This window comes from Ailuropoda melanoleuca, chromosome 5, assembly GCF_002007445.2.
Source record: "Ailuropoda melanoleuca isolate Jingjing chromosome 5, ASM200744v2, whole genome shotgun sequence".
NCBI lineage: Eukaryota > Metazoa > Chordata > Mammalia > Carnivora > Ursidae > Ailuropoda > Ailuropoda melanoleuca.
The window spans coordinates 60088309-60112849 of record NC_048222.1 but is presented as its reverse complement, the minus strand read 5'-3'; the positions used below and the strand labels follow the sequence as shown (position 1 = coordinate 60112849).

The 24541-nt window shown below is 43.5% G+C and overlaps 1 long non-coding RNA gene and 1 pseudogene across 2 annotated transcripts in view; one reads left to right on the top strand and one right to left on the bottom strand.

Moving 5' to 3' along the window:
- LOC105241421 overlaps positions 1–21049 on the top strand; it is a 94305-nt gene extending 73256 nt beyond the window's left edge. Inside the window, exons 4-5 of one of the 2 annotated variants that reach the window (XR_004625665.1) lie at positions 14736–14795; positions 20383–21049. This is a non-coding gene — a long non-coding RNA (uncharacterized LOC105241421). Of the gene's footprint in view, positions 1–14735; positions 17277–20382 lie in introns of those variants that run through there. The other variant, XR_860473.3, reaches the window with a different exon arrangement.
- A 1332-nt stretch (positions 21050–22381) lies between these two features.
- Positions 22382–24277, bottom strand: LOC100468282 (annotated as a pseudogene).
- Positions 24278–24541: the final 264 nt, after the last annotated feature.

The following is a 24541-nucleotide window of genomic DNA, read 5'->3' as shown; positions in this document are numbered from 1 at the left end:
TTTTTAATTTCTGTCAGATTCGCTCTCATTTCTGCCCTTAGGGATTCTATATTCTCAGCAACGCTTTCTCTGATGCTTTTTTCAAGTTTACTCATCATCTTGACCATTGTTGCTCTGAATTCCATTTCTGATAATTGGGATACATCCATATGTATTAATTCTGTGGCCGAGGCCAATTCTGTGGCAGAGGCCACAGACTCATTATCTTTTCTTTGCTGGGGGGGACTTCTCCTTCTCGTCATTCTGATGAAGAGAGATTGCAGGGTTGTCCAGAGCCCAAGTGTTGACTGGGACCCAGGCCGTGCGCCCTTGTTTTATAGAGATCTTAGGGATGTGGGCTTCTTCCTTAAAGAGTTTATTTATTTATTTGAGAGAGAGAGAGACAGTCAGCAAGAAAGGGAACCCAAGCAGAGGAGTGGGAGAGGAAGAAGCAGGTTCCCGGTGGAGAAGCCCGATGAAGGACTCCTTACGGAGCGTTGTGATCACACCCTAATCCGAAGACAGGTGCTTGGTGACTGCGCCACTCAGGCGCTCCGGGTTGTGGGCTTCTTGATTTTTCAGCCTGCCTTCTGGGGGAGGGGCCTGCCTGCAGGTACTCAGAAAACCCTGTTTGGGTAGAGTCTCTGTGTCCCTTGCGAGGGGGGATGGGGATGGGCACCCTGTGAGCCGGTATTTCCGGGCTTTTGTTCTCTGGCGGCTTTCCCTGGCGGTTTGCTATGCCTCTTCTGAGAGAGCAGCAGCGGCTGAAATTCAGCCTCTGTCTCAGAACAGAGGGATCGCGGATCGTTCTCCACTGATGTTCTGGCCACTTTAACTCTGTTTCTGTTGGTGCTGCTCAACCCTGCAGCATCCCGGGCTGTGCGCCCCACACCCGGCGTCCCAGCCCTCACTTCCTCGCATCTCTGTCCTTTGTGTTTCCAACCCCCCCAGCCGCCAGTCGCCAGCCGCCCCGCGCAGGCTCCCGGAGCTCCCCGTCTCAGTCTGGTGTCTCGCGGGTGCTGACCGCGAGTCCGCCTNCTGGTGTCTCACGGGTGCTGACCGCGAGTCCGCCTGCTCCCCCGTGCAGGTGGCCCTCCAGCCGCCAGCCGCCCCGCGGACGCTCCCGGAGCTCCCGGTCTCAGCCTCGATCCAGTGAGCACACCGGAGCTCCGGAGCTCCGTGAGATGCTTGGTGGTGCACGCTCCCGGCTCACGGACTCAGTCTGCCGTTTCCAGAGTGCGGGTCCGCGGTCCGTCCACTCCCTGGTGCAGGTGGCCCGCCAGCCGCCCTGCGCGCGCGCTCCTGGAGCTCGCGTTCTAAGTCTTCTGTCTCGCGGGTGCCGTCCGCGAGTCCGCCTGTTCCCCCGTGCAGGTGGCCCGCCAACCGCCAGCCGTCCCGCGTGCGCTCCCGGAGCTCCCTTCTCAGCCTGCTGTCTCAAGCGTGTGGGTCCGCGGTCTGTCCGCTCCCCCTTGTAGGCGGCTGCCGCTTCCCGGCGCCCTGACACGGCGGCTCCCTCCCCCTTCTGTTTAGCTTCCGATATCTGTGCGCGGTTTCACGGCTCCCCGCTTCGTACCTCGATACTCAGCGCTGGAGATGTTCATTTGTAGAGATCCAGATGTATCTTCCTGCGTCTCAGGCTGATTCCGTGGATGTTCCTGCTGGTCTGGTACCTATCCAGCTCAACTCAGAGGACTGGCTGAAAAAGGGGTCCCCTACTCCTCTGCCATCTTAACCTCCGGGAGAGTCTTTTTTTTAAAGATATATTTATTTGATAGAGAGAAGGGGTGGGGGAGAGGCAGAGGGAGAGGGAGAGAGAAACATAAGCAGACTGCATGCTGAGCACAGAGCCCGACTGGGGCTCAACTCAGGGCTTAACCGCATGACCCCGAGATCACAACCTGAGCTGAAATCAAGAGTTGGATGCTCAGCTGAGTGTACCACCCAGGTGCCCCTTCAGAGGGAAAGTCTTAAGGAGACTGTGTGCTGAGTGTGCAGCCTGATATGGGACTTGATCTCACAACCCTGAGATCATGACCTGAGCTGAAACCAAGAGTTGGAAGCTTAATGGACTGTGCCACCCAGGCGGCCCAATATTAATTCTTCTTTAAATGTTTGGTAGAATCCACCTGCGAAGCCATCTGATCCTGGACTTTGGTTTGTTGAAAGTTTTAGTGATTGACTGATTCAGTTTCATTGCTGGTAATTGGAGCTGTTCAAATTTTCTATTTCTTTCTTATTCAGTTTTGGGAGGTTATATGTTTCTAGGAATTTATCCATTTCTTCTAAGTTGTCCAATTTGTTGGCATGTAGTTTTTCATAATAGTTTCTTAAAATCTTTTGTATTTCTAGGGGCGCTTGGGTGGCACAGCGGTTAAGCGTCTGCCTTTGGCTCAGGGAGTGATCCTGGCATTATGGAATCGAGCCCCACATCAGGCTCCTCTGCTGAGAGCCTGCTTCTTGCTCTCCCACTCCCCCTGCTTGTGTTCCCTCTCTCGCTGGCTGTCTCTGTCAAATAAATTAAAAAAAAAAAACTTTAAACAAAAATCTTTTTTATTTCTATGGTATTAGCTGTTATTTCTCCTCTTTCATTTCTGATTTTATTTGAGACTTCTTTTTTTAACTTATTTAGTCTAAGGGTTTGTCAATTTTGTTTATCTTTTCAAAAAATCTCTTAATTTTGTTGATTTTCTCTATTTCTTTCTATTTTTTATTTATTTCTTCTGTAATTTTTGTTGTTTCCAGACTTTTGCTAACTTTGGACTTAGTTTTTCTTTTTCTAGCTCTTTGAGGTGTATAATTAGATTATTTATTTGAGATCTTTCTTCTTTTTTAATGTAGACATTTATTGCTATGAACTTCCCTCCTAGTACTGCTTTTGCTGTATCCCATAAGTTTTGGTATGTTGGGTTTTTATTTTTGTTTGTCTTGATTTCTAATTTCTTTTTTGACTTATTCTTTGACCCAGTGGTTGTTTAAGAGTGTGTTCAATTTCTACCTATTTTTTTTTATTTTTTAAATTTTTTTAAAAAAGATTTTATTTTATTTATTCGACAGAGATAGAGACAGCCAGTGAGAGAGGGAACACAAGCAAGGGGAGTGGGAGAGGAAGAAGCAGGCTCATAGGAGAGGAGCCTGATGTGGGGCTCGATCCCATAACGCCGGGATCACACCCTGAGCCGAAGGCAGACGCTTAACCGCTGTGCCACCCAGGCGCCCCTAATTTCTATCTATTTAGGGGCGCCTGGGTGGCTCTGTCGATAAGCGTCTGCCTTCCGCTCAGGGCATGATCCTGGCGTTCTTGGATGGAGGCCCACATCAGGCTCTTCCACTGGGAGCCTGCTTCTTCCTCTCCCACTTCCCCTGCTTGTGTTCCCTCTCTCGCTGGCTGGCTCTCTCTCTGTTGAATGAATAAATAAAAATCTTTAAAAAAAAATTCTACCTATTTATGAATTTTCCAGTTTTCCTTTTGCTGTTGATCTCCAGTGTGGAAATATTCCATTAGAAAAGATACTTGGTAGGATTTCAGTCTTCTTAATTTGTTTAGACTTGTTCTGTGACCTAACATGTGATCTGACCTGGAGAAGGATCTATGTGCCCTTGGGAAGAATATGTATTTTTTTTTTCAAAGATTTTATTTATTTGAGAGAGAGAGAGAGAGCAAGAGCGAACATGAGCAGGAGGGAGAGGGAGAAGCAGACTCCCCACTGAGCAGGGAGCCTGAAGTGGGGCTCGATTCCAGGACCCTGAGATCATGACCCAAGCTGAAGGCAGCCGCTTAACCAACTGAGCCACCCAGGAGCCCCAAGAAGAATGTGTATTTTTCTGCTGTTTGGTGGAATGTTCTGTATGTATCTGTTAGGTCCACTTGGTGTCTGTAGTGTTATTCACTCATAGTGATCCTCTTTCCAGATATTCTGTTCATTATTGAAAATGGGGTCTTGAAGTCTCCTACTTTTATTGTATTGCTGTCTATTTCTCTCTTCAGTTTTGTCAGTTTGCTTGATATATTTGGGTGCTTTGATGTTGGGTGCATAAATACTTATAATACTATCGTTCTTGGTGTATTGACCCTTTATTCATTATATAATGTCCTTCTTTGTCTGTTGTGGCAATTTTTTTTTCAAGATTTTATCTGTTTATTAGAGAGAGAGAACATGAGCTTGGGGATGGTGCAGAGGGAGAGGAAGAAACAGACTCCCCACCAAGCAAGGAGCCAGACGCAGGGCTTGATCCCAGGACCCAAAGATCACAACCTGAGCCAAAGGCAGATGCCTAACTGACTGAGCTACCCAGGCACCCCTGTTGTGGCAATTTTTAATTTAAAGTCTATTTTGTTGGAGTTCCTGGGTGGCTCAGTCAGTTGAGCATCCAACTCTTGGTTTTGGCTCAGGTCGTGATCTCAGGTCGTGATCTCAGGGTCATGAGGTCAAGCCCTGTTGAGCTCCACAGTCATCACAGAGTCTGCTTGAGATTCTCTCTCTCCTTCTCCCTCTGCTGCTTCCCATGCACATACTCACTCTCTCTCTAAATAAATAAACACATAAAATCTTAAAAAAAAAAAAAAGTCTGTTTTGTCTGGGGTGCCTGGGACACTTGACCTCAGAGTTGTAGGTTAAACCCCATGTTGAGTGTGGAGATTAATTAGAAATAAAATCTTAAAAAAAATTAAAAAGTCACATCTGATCTAAGTATAGCCACTCCCATTCCCCCCGGGAATCCTGCTGTTATGTAAGAAACCCAATTACCCAAGGCCACTGTGCTAGAGATGCCAGGTGTAAATGCTCCAGCAACAGTCCCCCCATAGCCTGGTTTTCTAGCCAAATTACTAGACATATGTGTGAAACCATCTTGGACCCCCCAGACCACTCCATCTGCCAGATGAATGCCAAATTGTTCTCCACAATACTTCCTGGAGCAGATTTCTCCAGCTGAGTCATGCTTAAATTCATGACCCATAAATTTGTTTTGCAGTAGCTTGCTACACAGCAATCACTAGCCAGAACAGAAACCATTGATCTCTGTCGTCCCCATTTTAGCACAACTTTTGGACAGATTATCACAATTATGGAGTAATTTATCTCCTTTACCTCTTTTTTTTTTTTATTCCTCTGGATGAAACTTTAGAGATAAAAAAATTCTGATCCTTTTGATTAAGAATAAATATACATGTATTTTTACCTAGTTGTGATCCCTTTATGCTTATTATTTCCTTCTCCTTTATAATTTAATTTTATCTGATATTTTCATTAAGTCAATAGTTACTGGTCTGTTTTAGACAAGTCAGTAGTTACTGGTCTGTTTCTAGATATGGTAGGCTTAACACCTGTTTTTCGTTGGGTTTTGAGAGGCCCTTACCCTCCCCCTCCTGGCTGGTGCATTTCCACACAGACTGCTCCTTCTTGTTAGTATCCGTGTCACTATCTTTGTCGTCTTCCTTGGAGCATACATCTTGCAGTTAGGTGAGGCCTTCTCACTGAGTTCTGGCCAATAAAATGTAAACAAAGTAATATAATATGTGCCCTTCCGGGCCTGCCCCATAAAAAGTATAAGTTGTAGAGAAAGACACAGCCATTCAGTGGAAGGAGCCTCGGTCCCTGATTGACCATGTAGAGCAGAGCCCCCACAAGCAGCTGATCTCCACAGGACTGTATGATGAAGGAGAAATACACTTTTATTTGGTTGATACTGGGAGATTCTAGGGTGCATCTGTGATAGCAGCTAGTATTATTTTTTTTTTAAGAATTTATTTATTGGTGAGAGGGAGGGAGAGAGAGAGAAGGAGACGGGGAGCAGGGGCGGGGCAGAGGGCAGAGGGAATAGCAGACTCCCCGCCAAGCAGGGATCCTGATGTGGGACTCTATCCCAGATCCTGGGATCATGACCTGAGCTGAAGGCAGCCTGTTAACTGACTGAGCCACCCAGGTGCCCTAGAACTATTTACTTTAACTATATTGGTGTTTCAAATGCCTCTTATCATCATGTACATTAACCCAGCTGTTAGAGTGGGACAGTAACTACTACTAACTCCTTCAAGTAATAACTACATTTTGTTTATTTTCAGTAAGTTAATTTCAGGGGTCTTGCTAGCATTTAGAATTTTGAAAGAAATATTTCACTGGTTTGTCAAAGCTAAAGCTGTGTAGTATCTATATGTAAAACAAAAGAAAACCATGAATTATAAATCTGTGTCTTAAAAATAGGGCTGTTATGGGGCGCCTGGGTGGCTCAGTCGTTAAGCGTCTGCCTTCGGCTCAGGGTGTGATCCCGGCGTTCTGGGATCGAGCCCCACATCAGGCTCCTCCGCTGGGAGCCTGCTTCTTCCTCTCCCACTCCCCCTGCTTGTGCTCCCTCTCTCGCTGGCTGTCTCTCTCTCTCTGTCAAATAAATAAATAAAATCTTTAAAACAAAAAAATAGGGCTGTTAGAGTTAGTGTAGAGTAGAGACCCTGGTGTGTATTCTCTGAGGTCAGTCAAGTGCTTTTACTGTTCATTAGTTCCTTCATTCAATCCTTTATATAATCAATGTGTCTAGATATTGGTAAACCAAAGATAAATGAGATTCACTTCTTTTAGCCATGTATAATTATGAATTTACCTGGGTGACCATGGGCCAACTGTCTTTGGATACTCCATTTGTAAAATGAAGGCAATATCGCTGTTGTATTCACTACTAGGGTTCCAGTGGAACCGAAATGAGATTAACCATGTAACACAGTGCCTGTCATATACTAAGTGCTCAATAAATATCAGTTTGTCGTTGTTGTTTTCTTCCTCTTCTTCTTCTCCTCCACCTCTTCTCCTCCTCTCCCTCCTCCTCCTCCTCCTTCTTCTTTTCTTCTTTTATTCCTTACTAACCTATCTTGGTAGTTGAGTGGTTAAAGACGAAGATTTCCAAGAAGGGACCCTTAGTTTAACTCTGCCCCCAAATAGCACCAGAGCTTTCCTTGCTGTCATCTTCCTGAGGGCTTTCCATGCATTTGGGCTACTGATCAGCAACATTCTCCATGAAAAGAATTTTATAACATTCACAGATATCCATCGTTTCTTTTAGGTAAATACCTAACATTAGAATTTCTGGGTTATGGGATAGATACATGTATAACTTGATAAGAAACTACCAGTTTTCCCAAGACCTTGTACCATTTTATTCCTCCATTAAGAAAGTATGAGAAATTACTGCTAATCCTCACCAAGATGTATTGTCAGTTTTTTTCATTTACTTTTGATGAATTCTCATTTATCTATTTCTCTTCTTTTTGCTTGTGTTTTTGGTGTGATAGCTAAGAAATTACTGCCTAATCCAAAGTTACAAACATTTAGACTTGTTTTTCCTCCTAGGAGTTTTGTACCTTTAGCTTTCACATATAAATCTATAATCCACTTTGAATTCATTTTTGTGTATCATGTGAAGGAAGGGTCCTAACTGATTTTTTTGCATGTGGATATCCAGATGTCCCAGCATCATTTGTTGAAAAGGCTATTCTCTTTTCACTGAATTGTCTTGGTCATTTTGTGGAAAAACAATTGACCACAAATGTATGTGTTTATTTCTGGACTCTCAGTTCTATTCCATTGATTTCTATGCCTACTCTTGTGCATTATTTTCATTGGAGTAATTCATCGTAGTTCTAACTTGCATTTAATATATATTGTCCTGGGGCACCTGGGTGGTTCAGTCGTTAAGCGTCTGCCTTTGGCTCAGGGCGTGATCCTGGCATTCTGGGATCGAGCCTCACATCAGGCTCCTCTGCTGGGAACCTGCTTCTTCTTCTCCCACTCCCCCTGCTTGTTTTCCCTCTCTCGCTAGCTGTCTCTCTCTCTGTCAAATAAATAAAATCTTGAAAAAAATACGTATATATATATATATAGTCCTGATGACTAATAATTGCCCTGGAAAGTTTCTGCTTGCTCATTCCAGTTGATTCCTTTCTTTATCCCCTAGAATTAACCGTTGCTTTGATTAGTTTATATCATGGATCAGTCCTTCCTGTTCTAGAACTTTATGTAAAAGGAATCACATAGTATACATTGTTTAGTGTAGGCTTTTTTCATTAAACATGTTTTTGAGGGGCACCTGAGTGGCTCAGTTGGTTAAACAGATGCCTTGGTCTCAGGTCGTGATCTCAGTGTCCTGGGATCGAGCCCCATATGATAGAGCCTCATATCCGGCTCCCTGCTCAGTGGGGAGTCTACTTCTCTTTCTCCCTCTGCTGCTCCCCTTGCTTGTGCTGTCTTGCCTGTGTGCTCTTGCTCTCAAATAAATGAATAAAATCTTTTAAAAAAATCATAATGTTTTTGAGATTCATCGATGTTATTGTGTTTATCGTTTGTTCCTTTTAGAACAAATTTTTTTTAAAGATTTTATTTATTTATTTGACACAGAGACAGCCAGTGAGAGACAAGCAGGGGGAGTGGGGGAAGAAGAGGCAGGCTCCCAGAGGAGGAGCCGGATGTGGGGCTTGGTCCCAGGACGCGGGGATCACACCGTGAGCCTAAGGCAGATGCTTAACGACTGAGCCACCCAGGCGCCCCTAGAACAAATTTTTTTACTCTTTTTTTACTACAAAGATTTTCTAATTTATTTTAACTTCTCTTTCATGTGATTTCTATGTGAAAAATTCTAGCCTACCAGTTGATTTTTTTTTACATTTCTCATCCAATTGCTAATTCCTTTAATATTTGGTACAATTTTAAGTCTGTCCAGTTTTGGATCCTGATTTTTTGCTTATTTCTGCTTTTTGTCATGCCCATGTAGTTGCCTTTTTAAAGTCCCTTGAAGACTGTACTAATCAAGGATTATTTTCTTTTTTCTTTCAAAGCTCAGATTCATTGCTATCTTTTTACTAACTTGCTTGTTTAAGTATGTATTTATCCAGACATCCTATCTGAGGTTATATTCTTGCTGTTGAGTTATTCAAATATGCACTCAGTTTAGAATACCTACTAGTTTGTGGAAACTTTCCCAGAATTATTCATGGTATTTGGGGAAACACTCTAGATATAGAAGGAACTCAATTCCCTCCTTGCTCTTTCTTTTCCTTTTCTTTTCCTTTCTTTCTCTTTTCTTTCTTTTCTTTTCTTTCAGGTGCACTTGACTTTGCAGAGTCTGGAAGCATTAGCGGCAAAGGTATGCACTGTGGTTACAGGAAATAATAGAAATGGACAAAGTAGCAAAACAGGAATAACTGAGGAGTAACTTCTTGCAATCTGCAGATACTAGGTTCCATCAGAAGTCAATACTCCCTCTCTACCCCCTCTGCTGCCAATAATTAAAGCTGTCAAAGAAGAGTGAGCTTGTGGTGCAGTGTCCCTACGTTTCTTATCTTTCTTTACTTTGAACTCACAGTGTCCTCTGGCTCCTGTCTTTTTGGCCTTTTATTTCCCCTGACTACACCCTGCCTTGGGTAGAATCATCAAATAGACTACCCTGTCAGCACCCCCTTTGCTGCTCCTCTTCCTTTATTCCTTGTGCAGGCCTCTCCCTGCCTCACCTCCAACCCCCAGTCAGGGTTCAACCAGGAGAACAACCAATAGGCAATACATAATAAGATATTTATCGCACAGAATTAATTTACAGGACTGTGGTGGCTGGCAAGGCACGCTGGTAGGGCAAGACTGAGACTCCTAGCCACCGGCCAAAGCTGTTACCTGCAGAGAAATTTCTTCGTCTTCAGAGAAACCTCAGTGCTGCTCTTAAAACCCTTTAACTGATTGAATCAAGCCCACTCAGATGATCTAGAATAATCTCTCTTACTTAAAATCTGATTATGGATTTAATTCATATCTACACAATGCCTTCACCGTGACACCTAAATTAGTGTTCGATTGAATAACTGGGGAAATATAGTCTAACCAAGCCTACGTATAAAACTGACCACCACACCCTATTGCTTTTACCTACTGGTTTAATTGGTAACTCAAATTTTAACTGATGGGAGCTGAATGCTTCCCAGAGCTATTTTCATTTTGTGAAGAAATCTTCAAGAACCAAAGGAGTAAAACAATAATAAAATATAAATAGCTAAGTACGTGTGAGGTGAGGTTGGGCAGGGATGGGAATGAAAGCCACTACCTAGTCAAAAGGCCAAGACTGCCCACAGGTACGGTCACTGCTTCTCATTGTCCCACATCTGCCCGACCATCTCCTGGTGTATCAATCATTTCAAATCGTTTATTTTATCTCCACATTTTCCTGCACCACCTCACCAACATTCCTACCCCAGGCCTCCCCCCAGCACCCCCTGAGTTTCCTTCCATGAACATATCTTGATATCTATACCTAACATATCTACATATCTACATTTGGGCTTCCCCCACCCCTACAGCTCTGTCCACATATTTATGGACCACACTTTTCTCCCATGTTTAGTCTGTCCCCTATAAAGTTATAGGAGCTTTATAAAGTTATGAGAGTCCTGTAAATTATAAGAGTCTTCTGTAATTTGAAGACCCAATTATTCATTCATTCATCCATCATATTTATCTAGGGCACTGGCAGGTGGCACATCTAAAATAAACAGATTCAATTCTGAGGCCAAAGGACCTTGGCTTTTAGTGCAGAGGACAGAATGAAACAATCCCAGAATGGAGGAAAGAGCAGTTATTCTGATTGGGAGATCTGGGAAAGCTTAACAGGGCCCTTCTGCTGGGACTTGAAGGTCAAGAAGGGTTTTGATGGATGGAGGAGTGTATTTCAGGTTGAGTGAGCTATATGAGCAAATGCCAGGAGGCCTGAAGGTCCAGGAATAATTCAGAGCTTGCTTGTGGGTTGGATAGTCACATTTGGGGCACAAGGTTATTCCTTTTATTTAAGCAAGGCCTACTGATAATTAGGAAAAGGCTAAGGACAGATTTAGAAGGGGTAATTGAAAAGGTAGAAGAAGGTCAGAGAATACAATATCCAAAAAATCAAAGATACAAAATATAGATTATGTTGGTTCTATAGGGAGGGACTTAATGGCTTATGACCCAGTGTTCAACCTTCTGTTAGTCTACTCCTTTCCAGAACCTTTGTTAGGGAGAGAATAAGCTTTTCTTGGGGCCTTTTCCTTTTTTCTTTTCTGTGTCCATTGACATAGGTTTCTCCACCACCCAGCCTATAGTATCCTTTAAAAGTTTTTAATCAACTTATTGAGGTATAATTTTTTTTATTTATTTATTTATTTATTTATTTATTTATTTATTTATTTATTTATTTTAGAGAGAGAAAGAGAGAGAAGCAGACTCCCCAGTGAGCAGGAAACCCGATGCAGGTCTCAGTCTCACAACCCCGAGCTCATGACCTGAGCCGAAATCAAGAGTTGGATGCTTAGGGGCGCCTGGGTGGCTCAGTCACTTGGGCATCTGCCTTCATCTCGGGTCATGGCCCCAGGATCCTGGGAATTGGTCCTGCATCCAGCTCCCTGCTCAGCGGGGAGCCTGCTTCTCCCTCTCCCTCTGCCCCTCCCTGCTTGTGTTCTCTCTCTCTCACTCATTCTCTCTCCCAAATAAATAAAATCTTAAAAAAAAAAAAGACCTAACTGTAAGAGCTAAAACTATAAAACTCATAAATAAAAACATAGCGGGAAAACTTCATGATACTGGATTTGTCAGGGATTTCTTGGATATGACACCAACAGCATAGGCAGCAAAAGAAAATACGTAAGTTCTACTTTCTCAAAATTTAAAACTTTTGTGCATCAAAGCACACTATCAACAGAGTGAAAAAGCAACCCATGGAACAGGATAAGGGATTGATATCCAGAATATATAAAGAAACTCCTAGAGCTCAAGAACTACAATAAAAAACAAACAAACTGATTAAAAATTGGACAAAGGACTTGAATAAACTTTTCTCTGAAGAAGATCTACAAATAGCTAATAAGCAAATGAAAAGATGCTCAACATTGTTAATCATTAGGGAGATTCAAATAAAAAAAGCAATGAAATACTACTTCACATACATTGGGATGGCTATTATAAAAAACCCAGAGAACAAGTGTTGGCAAGGATGTAGAGAAATTGGAACCCTTGTGCATTAGTGGTGGGAATGTAAAATGGAGCAGCTGTTGTGGAAAATGCTATGGCAATTCCTCAAAATGTTAAACTTAAAATTACCATATGCTTCAGCTATTCCACTTCTGAGTGTATACCCAAAGGAAGTGAAAGCTGGGACTTCCACAAATATTTCTACACCCATGTATATAGCAGCATTATTATTGTGGCCAAAAGGTGGAAGCAGCCCAAGTGCCCATCAACAGATGAGTGGATAAACAAAATGTGGAATACCGTGCAACAGAATATTATTTAGCCTTAAAAGTGAAGGAAGTTCTGACATGTGCTACAACACTGAGTGAAATAGGCCAATCGCAAGTGGACAGATATTGTATGATTCTACTTGTATGAGGTATCTGGGATAGTCAAATTCATAGACGTAGAAAGTAGAATGGTAGTTGTCAGGGGCTGGGAGGGGGATGGGCAGTTAGTTTTTGTTTTTGTTTTTAAGATTTTATTTATTTATTTAAGAGAGAGAGAGAGTACAAGCAGGGGAGTGGCAGGGAGAGGGAGAAGCAGGCTCCCCACTGAGCAGAGAGCCCGATGTGGGGCTCGATCCCAGGACCCTGGAATCATGACCTGAGCAGAAGGTAGATGCTTAACTGACTGAGCCACCCAGGTGCCCCAGGAGTTAGTATTTAATGGGTATGGAATTGCAGCTGGGGAAGATGAAGATGGTGATGGTTGTACAACAATGTGAATGTACTTAATGCCACGGAACTTTACACTTACAAATGGTTTAAATGGGGGGCACCTTGGTGTCTCAGTTGGCTAAGTGTCCGACTCTTGATTTTGGTTCAGGTGGTGATCTCAGGGTCATGAGATCAAACCCCACATCGGACTCAATGCTCAGCGTGGAGTGTGCTTGAGATTCTGTCCCTCATCCTCTGCCTATCCTCCCTGCTCTCTCTCTCTCAAATAAATAGATAAATAAAATCTTTAAAATAAAAAAATGGTTTAAATGGTAAATTTTATGTTATATGTGTTTTGCCATAATAATAAAAAAAAAAGCAAAAAGTTTCCTTGTGCCTCTGATTAGTCAGCCCCCTTCCCCTCAGGCCCATGAGAAGACTTTTCTGCTTTTTATCACTATGGGTTAGTTTTGCCAGCTCTACAGCTTATTGCAAATGGGATCATACAAAATGTACTTTTTTGTGTCTATCTGCTTTTGTTCAGCATAATGAATTCAAGATTTTTCCTTGTTGTATGTACCAGTGATTTGATCCTTTCTCTGTTGCCTAGGATTCCACTGTGTGAACAGACCAATTTGTTTATTTGTTCTTTTCTGGTGGATATTTGGGTTGGTTCCAGTTTTGGGGTATGCCTCATTTTAAGAAATATGCCTGACTTTTATAACAATTAGGGCCACCAGTTGTTGTTGTTGTTGTTGTTTTTAGCACAAGACAGGGGGAAGGAGGAAGAGAGAAGGGGAGGGGAAATGAATGAATTATGGAGGGACATTGGACATCCTCTAGTCCCACTAATAAATCTAGTCTTTAAATTTTGTTAATACAGAGAATATAGTATAAGCAGAGAGGACACCAGTTTTCCCTTAAGCCTTTTCTGTGGGTCATTCTTCCCATTCTCCATCTTCTTTTTCCCCTAAATAGAAGGGAAAACACAGCTACTCTAGAAGTTTTGGGCAAATAATAATTTGAAAGAGAGAAAACCCTTAATAGATGAGGTGTTTAGTTACTTGGAATTATTATTGGCTGTGACAGTCCTGAGTCGTTTCTTACTTCTGACACAAATCAGACATGGGCATCCCACTATGTGGCCAAAGTGACTTTGAAGAAGTCCTTACTGAGGGAGGAAAGGCCATCTTATTGAGAGAGAACTGGACCCCAGTCAGCTGGGAGAATCTAGTGATAATGCCAACTAAAAAGGAGTCCCTGATTCTCTCCCTTCTCTCTCATTCTCTCCCTTCTCTTTCCCACTCAGCAGCTCTCTTGTGGAGCTCTCTAGGACACACAGCTGAGGCCAACACTTAAGTGGTGACAGAGTTATAAGCTACAGGGAACACTGTGTCCCTCTGTGAGAGAGATAGAGAGATAGGCTTTTTTTCTATCTTGTTTGAGCCAATATTACCTTGGTCTTTGTTAAGAGGAACTGAATATGTACCCTAGCTAATATAAATCCCACCACAGGCAAGACACTGAGCTAGGCAATAAATGTCTAAAGATGAGTGAAACTACTTGACAGAGCAAATCCTGAGAGAGTTCACAACTTAGGGAGAAAGAAAGATACAAACTCAATAACCCTCATATTTACAGGGAAGGCTGTGGTAACTGCTTTATTGGAGGTATAAACAAAGCCTGGTGGAAGAGATTAATTCTGATGGTACTGTTAGGGAAGATTTCTTAAATAAAGAGATATGCAATCTGTGATTTGGACAATGAATTGAATTCTGGTAAACAGAGAAGGCTAAACAGAGCATCCCCATCAGAAAGAAGAGTATGTCTATCTAGAAAATAACCAGTGGAAAAGGCAGAATGTCAGTGAATGTAGAGGTGCAATAGCCCAAATAGATAGGGACCAGATTGTGATGGCGCTTGAATTTTATATTAAGGAGTTTTGTTTTGGGCTTCGTGGGTCGCTCAGTCAGAAGAGCATGTGACTCTTGATATTGGGCTTGTGAGTTCAAGCCCCCATGTTGGGTATAGAGGTTACTTAAATAAATGAATAAATAAACACTTTTTAAAAAAGGAATTTTGTTTTGGACAGGTTGAATTTGAGGTGAGGTGGAAGGAATGGCCAGCAGTGAATACTTGCACTTCCTGACAGGTATTGTTCCTGAAGGTACACTCCAATAAGCCTCCTGGATGCAGATCTCTGCCTCAAAATCTATTTCCTATGTAGTCCCACCTAGGAAAGTTGGTGCCCAAGCTGTCCTAGCAATGAAGCCCGCTGGCCGGCCAGCAATGAGGATCCCATCATTGGCAGTAGGTGGACTTCGGATAGCGCTGGCATGCTGCAGCTGTGCAGTTATTCGAACTTTCACTGGTAGCGAACTGGGATAGGGCTCCGGTGGAAGGGACACAAGGCATAAGAACTCAGTTCTTTGAGATGTTTGGGAGAAGTGGTACTTAAAAGGACTATGGAATTAAATGGTGCTTCTGTCTGCTACTGAAGGATTGGAGAAAAAAAAACCCCAATGAAATACTGAGGGCAATTAACTTCCAATTCAAGATGAAATGTGAAAGCCAGAGGACCTTCTTGGCAGCCTGTAAGCAGACTCTCAAATCCCGCAGCCAGATGGAAGCAAAAGTTGAAGATTGGTTCCAGGACTTTATAAATAGTAGCAAAACTCCATAGAAGAGTGGAGCCATGCCAAGTCTGTTACACCAAGGTTAGGGTCACGAATGGGAAGGAGTGGAACCCTGAAACTTGAGATGGGAATATCTCATCTGGGTTGATGAACTTGAACATCTGGAATCCTCGGATTCCTCTGGGCCTGAGGAAGGAAATTTTTCCTTCCTGTGAAAGGCCGCTTACCCTCCTCTACTTGAAGATGATGTATAGACCTTTACCTTATTAGACAACATGAACTTGCTCCCCATAATCAACCCCCATCTTGCCTTCTGGCCATCAGACTAATGACTAGGGTCAAGTAACAATATAGCCTAGCACTTTCCATAGCTGCTCAGGGAGGAAGTGGACTGTATGCCAAGGACCTGCAGAATCTAGCCAACATGTATTGGCAGGAGCTGGGAGAATATATATGGGACAGGATGCTAAGGACGTTAAATTAACGAGGGTGAGATAAAATGTTGGATAAAGAAGAATTTATGGTTATGAGAGCCTTCTCCGTAACAGGATTTAACATTCTGGGGAATAGTGTTAATTTGCTGCAGGAATGGTTTTTGAGGAAGCTTTGAAAAAGTGAAATAGAAAATTCAGACTGCTTTGGGAGACAGTAAAGGATTAAAAGTCTCAGAGACATGTGTATTCTATAGTGGATATATAAGTCTGAAAAATCCACTTGCTGACTATGTTCTGCAGAGGAATCCATTTTCTAAAGTGATAAGGAATGTGCTCGTAAGAGCGGCACCAGAATCATTGAGAAACTCCGTGGTGACCATCTTTTGCAGGCCAGGGCTTCAGCAGTAAGCTTTGTCTTTGTAAGTCTTCACTACCTGGGGGCGCCTGGGTGGCGCCTTCTTTAAGCGTCTGCCTTCGGCTCAGGGCATGATCCCAGCGTTCTGGGATCGAGCCCCACATCAGGCTCCTCCGCTATGAGCCTGCTTCTTCCTCTCCCACTCCCCCTGCTTGTGTTCCCTCTCTCCCTGGCTTGTCTCTGTCAAATAAATAAATAAATAAATATCTTTAAAAAAAAAAAAAAGTCTTCACTACCTGATAGCCATGGGGATGATAGGATCCGAAAGTAACAGAGGCCAGGTGGTAGGACTAAAATCGTCAGAAGCAAAGTGGGCACAATTATCATGAAGTAAAGGGCGGAGTGGCGCTCAGAGGAGTCTAACACATAGCGAGTTATGGAGATGTTTAAGAGATGCGTGTCTAGGGGACAAGGTAAATGGACAACCAGTAGGAATTTTGAGTATTGCTCAATCTGTAAAATAAGAAATCAAGAATGGATGATCAGAAGGCTGAGACCAGCCGCCCCCAAAAAGTCATGATTCTTTGCCCAGTTCCTATACCAGAGTCCGTTTTCAGATCAGAGCTCAGTGGGTGAAGCCAGTGGAAGTCCTTGCCAGAGAAGATTAATAGGGTCTCAGGTACAGACTGTTGATATTATGAATGCATTCTTTTCCATTCTGGCAAGAAAAAAAAATAAGCCTTTTGCATTCTTGTGAGATGGACACAGCTGTACACCTTTCTGTTGTTGTCCCAGGGCCATGTTAACTTTTCATCCTCTGTCATAGTACAAAGGGACCTGGACCACCTGGAGATGCAGACTATCACATGGTCTCTTATATTTGTGGATGACCTCATTAGGCTGGATGAGCCAGAAGGCACAAATATCTCGGTGAACTTGGAAAGACACCTGTGCTCCAGTCAGTTAGAGAGAAACCCTATGAAGAGTCAGTGGCCTACAACATCAGTGAAGTTTTTAGAGATCTGGTGGTCTAGGCATGTCAGGACATTTCCTTCTAAAGTAAAGGACAAATTATTGTGATGATATTAGGTAGAAGCTAGACATGAGTAGTGAAAGGAACGCCCTGAGGGAGAGTCCCAAGTCCTTGAAGGGGAATGATAGCGACAGGACCTGGAAGCAAGGACGGTGATTAAAAAAAAAAAAAAAAAGCTACACATGGGGCACGTGGGTGACTCAATCAGTTGAGCCTAGACTCTTGGTTTCAGCTGGGGTCACGATCTCATGGGTCCTTGGATCAAGCCCCATCTCTCCCCCCCACCCCCCCTGCACTCAGCAGGGAACCTGCTTGAGATTCTCTCCCTCTGCCCTTCCTCCCCCTCCCCCCGCCAACATGTGCATTCACACGCACACACTCTCTCTCTCTCAAATAAATAAGTCTTAAAAAAAAAAAAACACTACACATTATAAGCCCAGGAGCTCAATATCCTGACCTTCAAGACTTGAGGCCAAACAGATCAAGAGCCACAGGTGCAGAACATGCACTCTCCTCTTCTACTTTTGCCCCAGGGTAACCCCCTAGAGTCATTATAATATATTTGCATTGTGGGCACAGCACCCCCTCATCCTCTGAGAAAGCCTGCCTTGACAGTTCTGATACAAATTTGGAGGGTCAAAAACCCCTCCCCCTCCCAACCTGTGGGAAAAGTTTCCCAAATGATTGGAAACAGCGTCTGTTAAAGACCACTCCACTGTAAGTTACGGCTCCTCCCTGCCCATAATGAGGTCGGGGAATATACATGAGGTTCAGTGGGGTGGAGTCTGGAGCCAACAACCAAGAAAGAATTCTTGAGGCGTCTTTGGTGCAAAATTGGTGGTTTATTAAAGCACAGGGACAGGACCCGTGGGCAGAAAGAGCTGCTGCACGGGGTTGTGAGGGGTGGCTCATTATATAAGATTCAAAGTTTAAGAGGGCCTATAGAGGGGGCCACATGGCAAGAGAGGCCTTCAGTTGTTGAGAGTGGTCCCCAGGCAACAGCCAACAAGAAAACAGAGACTTTAGGCCTACAGCTGTCAGGAACTGAATTCTACTAGCAACCTGCATGAACTTGGAAGTGGATCATTTCCTCACTGAGCCTCTAGATGAGGCCGGAGCAGCTGACACCTTGATTTCAGGCTTGTGAGATCCTAAGCAAGAGACCCAGACAAAATGTGCCAGACTCCTAATCCGCGGAAAGAGTGAGATGATGACTCTGTATTGTTCAAGTTACTGAGTTTGTGGTAATCCATGACGCAGCAATAGTAAACTCATACACGTCCTGTAAGTGTTGCTCCAAGTAGTTCTCCTTTGTCAGTTGGCATAATATTAAGCTTTTTCAGTAGGAGGCGCTGGAGAAACATTTCAGGAGGAGTTTTGGGTTGTTTCTTTTTTCCCCCCTCCCTCTTCCTGATTCCCTGTCCTTCTCTTACCAGTGCTCCCATAGTCTGCTCTGCCTCTGCAATGGCCAGCTTGTGCAGTATCCCCTGGCCAGTAGCACGTGGTACCTCCCTGCAGGCAGCTTCTCCCAGCATTCCCTGGCGTGGCTTTGCAGTGAGTTACAGGGTAAAGCATCTGCCTGGAGCTGGCTCTCCTCACTCCTTCAGCAAGCTCTGCCGGCAATGGCACCTTAGCAAACTTCGCCACCATCCAGTGCCACCATCCAGCGACCCACGGCAATTCTGTCTCCAATAAGAGCAAGATCTTAGTTTTGGTGAGGTTGGGAAGGAATGTACTTGGATTCGCGATCTTAGCGCCAGGTTGTCACTGTTTTTTATATCTGCGATTTTAAAATTCTTTAGAGTTCTCTTTATTTCTTACTGGCCACTCCTGCATTATTCCAGTGTCTGTTATAGTGAATAATTCTTCATACTAAACTTTCCCCATTCACATTACTGGGTGGGTTCTCTGTCCTGTGATTGGACCCTAACTGACGTACCTGACAAAGCTGGAATCGTGGTAGTGATGAGGTTGTGGGGTACAGGTGAGGTTCAGTGGGGTGGAATCTGGAGCTGACAACCAAGAAAGAATTCTTGAGGCATCTTTGGTGCAAACTGGCAGTTTATTAAAGCACGGGGACAGGACCCGTGGGCAGAAAGAGCTGCTGCCCCAGGTTGTGAGGGGTGGCTCCTTATATACCATGGAGTTGAGGGAGGTAAGGAAAAAGGGAGGTTGAGAAAATACTTGCATATGTTAAAGAAGACTCACAGGATACCGGAGGCCTTGCCACTGTCTGGTTAAGGTTGTTTTTCCCTCTAGCAAAGCATTAACGTTAAGATGGTTGGGAACTTCCTGGAGGCTGCAGATTATAAGGACATTTAATTGTATCTACATTCCCTTCCGGAAGCTAGGTTATTGATAGAAATGCTTCGTTCTTGTAGATCACTAAGACATTTGTAAACTGAGGGAGACTCAAGTCTTGCAGGATTGTGGTCTCTATAGGTTAACTATTTCTTTGTCCTTGAGGACAGCCGGGAGTGCCTGAGGAGTGTCATGTACATCCCATGGTGGTGGTGGGGGGCTATTGCAGGGTGTCAGTTTCTGCTTTGTCCTCAGCTTGCCTTTTGTTCCCTCAAGGGTAGGACTCTCTGGCTGGAACCCAGGGCCAGCCAAAGGAGCCTGTCACTGCACGAGTTGAGTTGCTTCCTGAGGCACAGGAAGGAGGGACAAAGACCCTAATTTCTCTCTTACTCTCCCCTTCCAATCTCCCAGCCTCCAGTCCCTACCAGTGCCCCCCACTGGCCAAACCCAGCTGGAAGCCACATGACACAGGGACTAGGGAGCACAGACCACTGTGATTCAGGGCACAGAAGGGAAAGGTAAGGAATGGGTCTGTTAAAAAAAAAAAAAAAAAGAAAGAAAATCTCAGGCCCCAAATGGTGTCACTGAGAGTTCCCAAACCAGAGTTTAATACCCAATCTAATTGCAGTTTCAACCTCTCCAAGAAATGTGGCCTTCACCAGTCAGTCAGGAAATATTTCTTTCCAGCAGTGCCAAGGAGTCTGTCACCTGGGTCCTCTCCATCCCCCAAAGAAAGATGAGGTAATCTGCATGAGAAGACCTCTTGCTTTTCCCCTAGCAATCAGCTTCCTCTGGAACAATCCTTTTCTTTTGCTAGTAATGTTCTTGTCCCCACCATCTGTGTATGAAAACCTTCCATTTGGTACACCTTCTCAGAGCACCTCTCTGCTCGCTAGATGGGGTGCTGTCCGACCCATCAATCGTTTACTAAAGCCAATTAGATCTTCAAATTCACTTGGTTGAATTGTGTTATTTAACAGATTTGGTGGCAGTGGTGGGATCCACAGCACACTTGTAGCAGCATTTGGAGACTATGAGAATCACAGGTGTGGTATCTGCAAATCCCTTTGAGTTCATTGCCTTTCTTGTGGTTTCCAAGAGTAAGCTCCTCTTGGTCTCAGTTCTGCTCTGTTTTGTGTTTGAGCTCTCTGTCTAATCGGCTCCTTTGCAGGGTGGGTCGTCATGAGCTGGCAGACAGTTATGCCCAGAGCCAACTGCACTGGCATGTTTGCCTGGAACCCCACTGAGCTGGCCGAAGAGTCTGCTCAGAGCCAAGCCTCTAGACTTTCAGGCCACAGTTCTGGAAAACCCCAGCAGGAGTCCATGGAAATTGGTGGTGGTGTGCGCAGGGCTTTCTTTTGGCCAGGACACAGTACTACTATTATATTAAGGTGAAGGTTTGTCTGTCTTATTTTGTGTAAATAAAGGCTATTGCTAGCAGGATCTCAGAGGCTACAGAGCTGCAAAAATTGGTGGGCACGTGTTGCATATTTAAAGGCTGTTAGAGAGCTGGCCACCTGAAGAAGATTCCTGCGATAGGATAAGTTGGTCACAGAATGGGTTATGGACACTAGGGCACCCACCAACCTCAAAAAAACTTCCATGCCACGAGGTACACTGTAAGACACACACAATCCACAGCCCTGCTGCACAGCCCTTTTAGGTACTAGTTTGGCTCCGAGAAACCCAAAAGTTTAGCTAATGAAATCCTTAAATTCTGAAGAGTCAAGCATACGATCTTCTGGCACACCTGCTTATTTTATGTCTAAGAACTATAGTCCCAGAAGTTGCAGATATCTAGAAAGATGAAACAATTTTATTAAAAATAACCTAGAATTACTGTGACCACGATGGGGAATGTTCAATTAGACACACTTGTTCATTTAAGAAGTGCACTTGAAAGCAAGGGTTCCCAAATTAAACAGAATGGGATGCCTATTTTATTTTTATTTTTAAAAGATTTTATTTATTCATTTGAGAGAGAGAGTGTGCGTGCGTGAGCAGAGGAGGAGAAGCTGGATGGAGAGAGAGAAGCAGGCTCCCCGTGGAGCAGGAAACCCAAAGTGGGGCTCAATCCTGAGGACCATGATCTGGATCATGATATGAGCCCGAAGCAGACACTTAACCAACTGAGCCACCCAGGCACCCCCTGATTTAAAAAAAAATTTTTTAAAGGACTTCTCCCCTAAGCTAAATGTACCCAGAGGAAAAGAAGACTTTCTTATGGGTAAATGGATGTGTCAGTCCTTTGATATTATTTAGGCAAAGTTCAGTTCTTTGAGAAAAGAAAAATGGCTCTCAGTGTTTTACAAATCTAGTGAGTACAGGACCAGAGATGTGATTCCAAAACCATTCAAAGACCAATCCTTTTTGCCAATCCCAAAACCTCCCTTATTTATCTTAAAAGGCTTATAAGTATTACAAAAAGTCTGACCTTAAGAGAAGGAAAGTCCTTCTAGAAAGTGTTTGCATTCCCCCCCCCCTCCCGCCGCCATACCTTCACACTAAATACACAGTGTTCTGCCTGGTCTTTTCTAGGAATTCTTTATCTAGTCCATCTCCTTAAAATGCAGATTCCTGGAAGGTAATACTTACCAAGTAAAAACAAGGAGGAAAGTCCACTTAAAACTTGACTTGCCAAGGGGCGCCTGGGTGGCACAGCGGTTAAGCGTCTGCCTTCGGCTCAGGGCGTGATCCCGGCGTTCTGGGATAGAGCCCCACATCAGGCTCCTCCACTATGAGCCTGCTTCTTCCTCTCCCTCTCCCCCTGCTTGTGTTCCCTCTCTCGCTGGCTGTTTCTATCTCTGTCAAATAAATAAATAAAATCTTAAAAAAAAAAAAAACTTGACTTGCCAAGGACAAATACAAATCTTAAGTGTCTTCTCCACAAATCTATCATCTATCTATCTATCTATCTATCTATCTATCTATCTATCTCTCTATCTATTATTATTATTTTTTGTTTTTGTTTTTTCAAGGAGTTTATTTGGGCATACCTGGGGACAGGGAGGCTCTGCATCTAAAAGAAGGTGTTGGGTCTCCTGGTGGTGAAGCGCGGCTTGTGCGGGCAAGGTAGGACCTCGCGGGGTAGCGGGAATTTGATTTTGGAATTGTGGAACTGCTTGACTGATGTTGTGCAGTGCTTGCTGGCTGCAATCTCCTCTACCTTAGTGATCTGGATCAAGTGGACCTGGGCACAGTGCCAGACACCCATGTCTTGGTAGGACGGGGTGACAGTGCCCACAGTGGTCAGGTCCCAGTACTACTGGTATGTGTTGTGGGTGCCACTGTGGGAGTCATAGCTCTTCACCCGCAAGGGGGATTTCTCCAACACCTGTCCACAGTGGACAATTTCCCCTGAAGACTTCTTCATCTTCAGCTGAGACACAAAGTGATGAAGGATAAAAGAAGAAAAATGTTCACTTTGAGCCCAGAAGGCAGACCTATAGTCTGTGGAGTTTTGACAAGGATCAAATAGGGGCTGGCTGCTACATTCTTAAAGGGTCTCATGAGTGCCTGTATATCTCACCGCGAGTGAATACTGAGCTGAATGATAAGTGCCAAAGAAATCTTGCAAAAGTAGTTTTACAAGTAGAGCATATAATCACCAGCTTCTTACAGGAAAAATGCAGCTCTTTCTGCTCATGGGTCCTGTCCCAGAGCTACATTTTTTTTTAAAGATTTTATTTATTTATTTGACAGAGAAAGAGACAGCCAGCGAGAGAGGGAACACAAGCAGGGGGAGTGGGAGAGGAAGAAGCAGGCTCCCAGCGGAGCAGGGAGCCTGATGTGGGGCTCTATCCCAGGACCCTGGGATCACGCCCTGAGCCAAAGGCAGACACTTAATGACTGAGCCACCCAGGTACCCCTGTCCCTGAGCTACTTAAATAAACTTACTAATTTGTTAAACAACATAAAACATCTCAAGAATTCTTTCTTGACCGTCACACTCAACAATCCCACAACAAATGTACTAGCAGTCGACTGGGCAAAATATGATTAGGTGCAAAGATGTGCATGCAATAGAGGGGCGGAGTGCTGCATTTGGGGCTGGGGAGGCAGTGCCTCTCCACCTTGTACTCTTGAAATATGCCTGAGGCCTTCGTGGTGCACTCTCTGCTCTTGCCCCCACCCATGAAAGGCCATAAGTATATTTTTAAAAAACTTTAGCCAGGGCGTCTGGGTGGCTCAGTCAGTTAAGAGTCTGTCTTTGGGTCAAGTGTCTGCCTTCCGCTGGAGTCATGATCTCAGGGCCCTTATATCAACATTAAATATAAAATTTTTATCTATATGAGTTTTTTAGCCAAATAATTTTGCTATCTCTTATAAGATCTATCAACAAAAAAATAATGGCTTAAAATAATGACTGAATTTGTTTAATGTTTCATAAAGTTTTTGTAAGTAATCTAAATATAATTGTTAAAAACAAGTAGATTAAATAAAAAGATTCAGGTAAGGGGTCAGGGCCCTCTTCAACAATAGTTTCCCCCAATTTTTTTTGGCAACTTAAAAACTTAAAAATTTTGCTAAGTTAAATGAGAGTTAAGCTAAATTCATTAAACATTCTAGATTATGTACAAATAACACAAAATACTAGAACACTAATTGCTGAACATAGGTTTATCTACTTTTGGCTTTCTATTAAAGAGAAATTAAAATTATTTGGATATGTTAATGTTACTTTAAGATAAATTAAAAAGACATATGCTTCTAAAAATTTAAAATATTCATTAATTTGCAAATGTAAAAAATTACAGGACAGACTGATCACAATTGCTTACTTAGTTTTCAGTATGTCGGGGAGGAAGAATTTCCTTTACCCTTCAAAGTCCTTTTAGCTGGACTAAGAACCAAATTGACATGTGACACACAAACAGGAGAAAATCTAATTTAATGGTATATGTACATGCAATCCACACAGACATGGAAATTCCAAAGACAGTGAGGCAGCTTGATGTGTATATAAGCTAAGGAGAGGGGTAGGGTCTGAGGATACAAAGGGGAGAAAGACCATTAGCAGGAAGGTGAGAAGAGATGTTTAGAAAACAAAGGTTGCCCTGTGATGTAAGTAAGTTACTTAGGTAAAGAGACTCTGTTAATAGCTCTCTTCCTAGTGCAAGCAGGCAGTTGAAGGGGGAC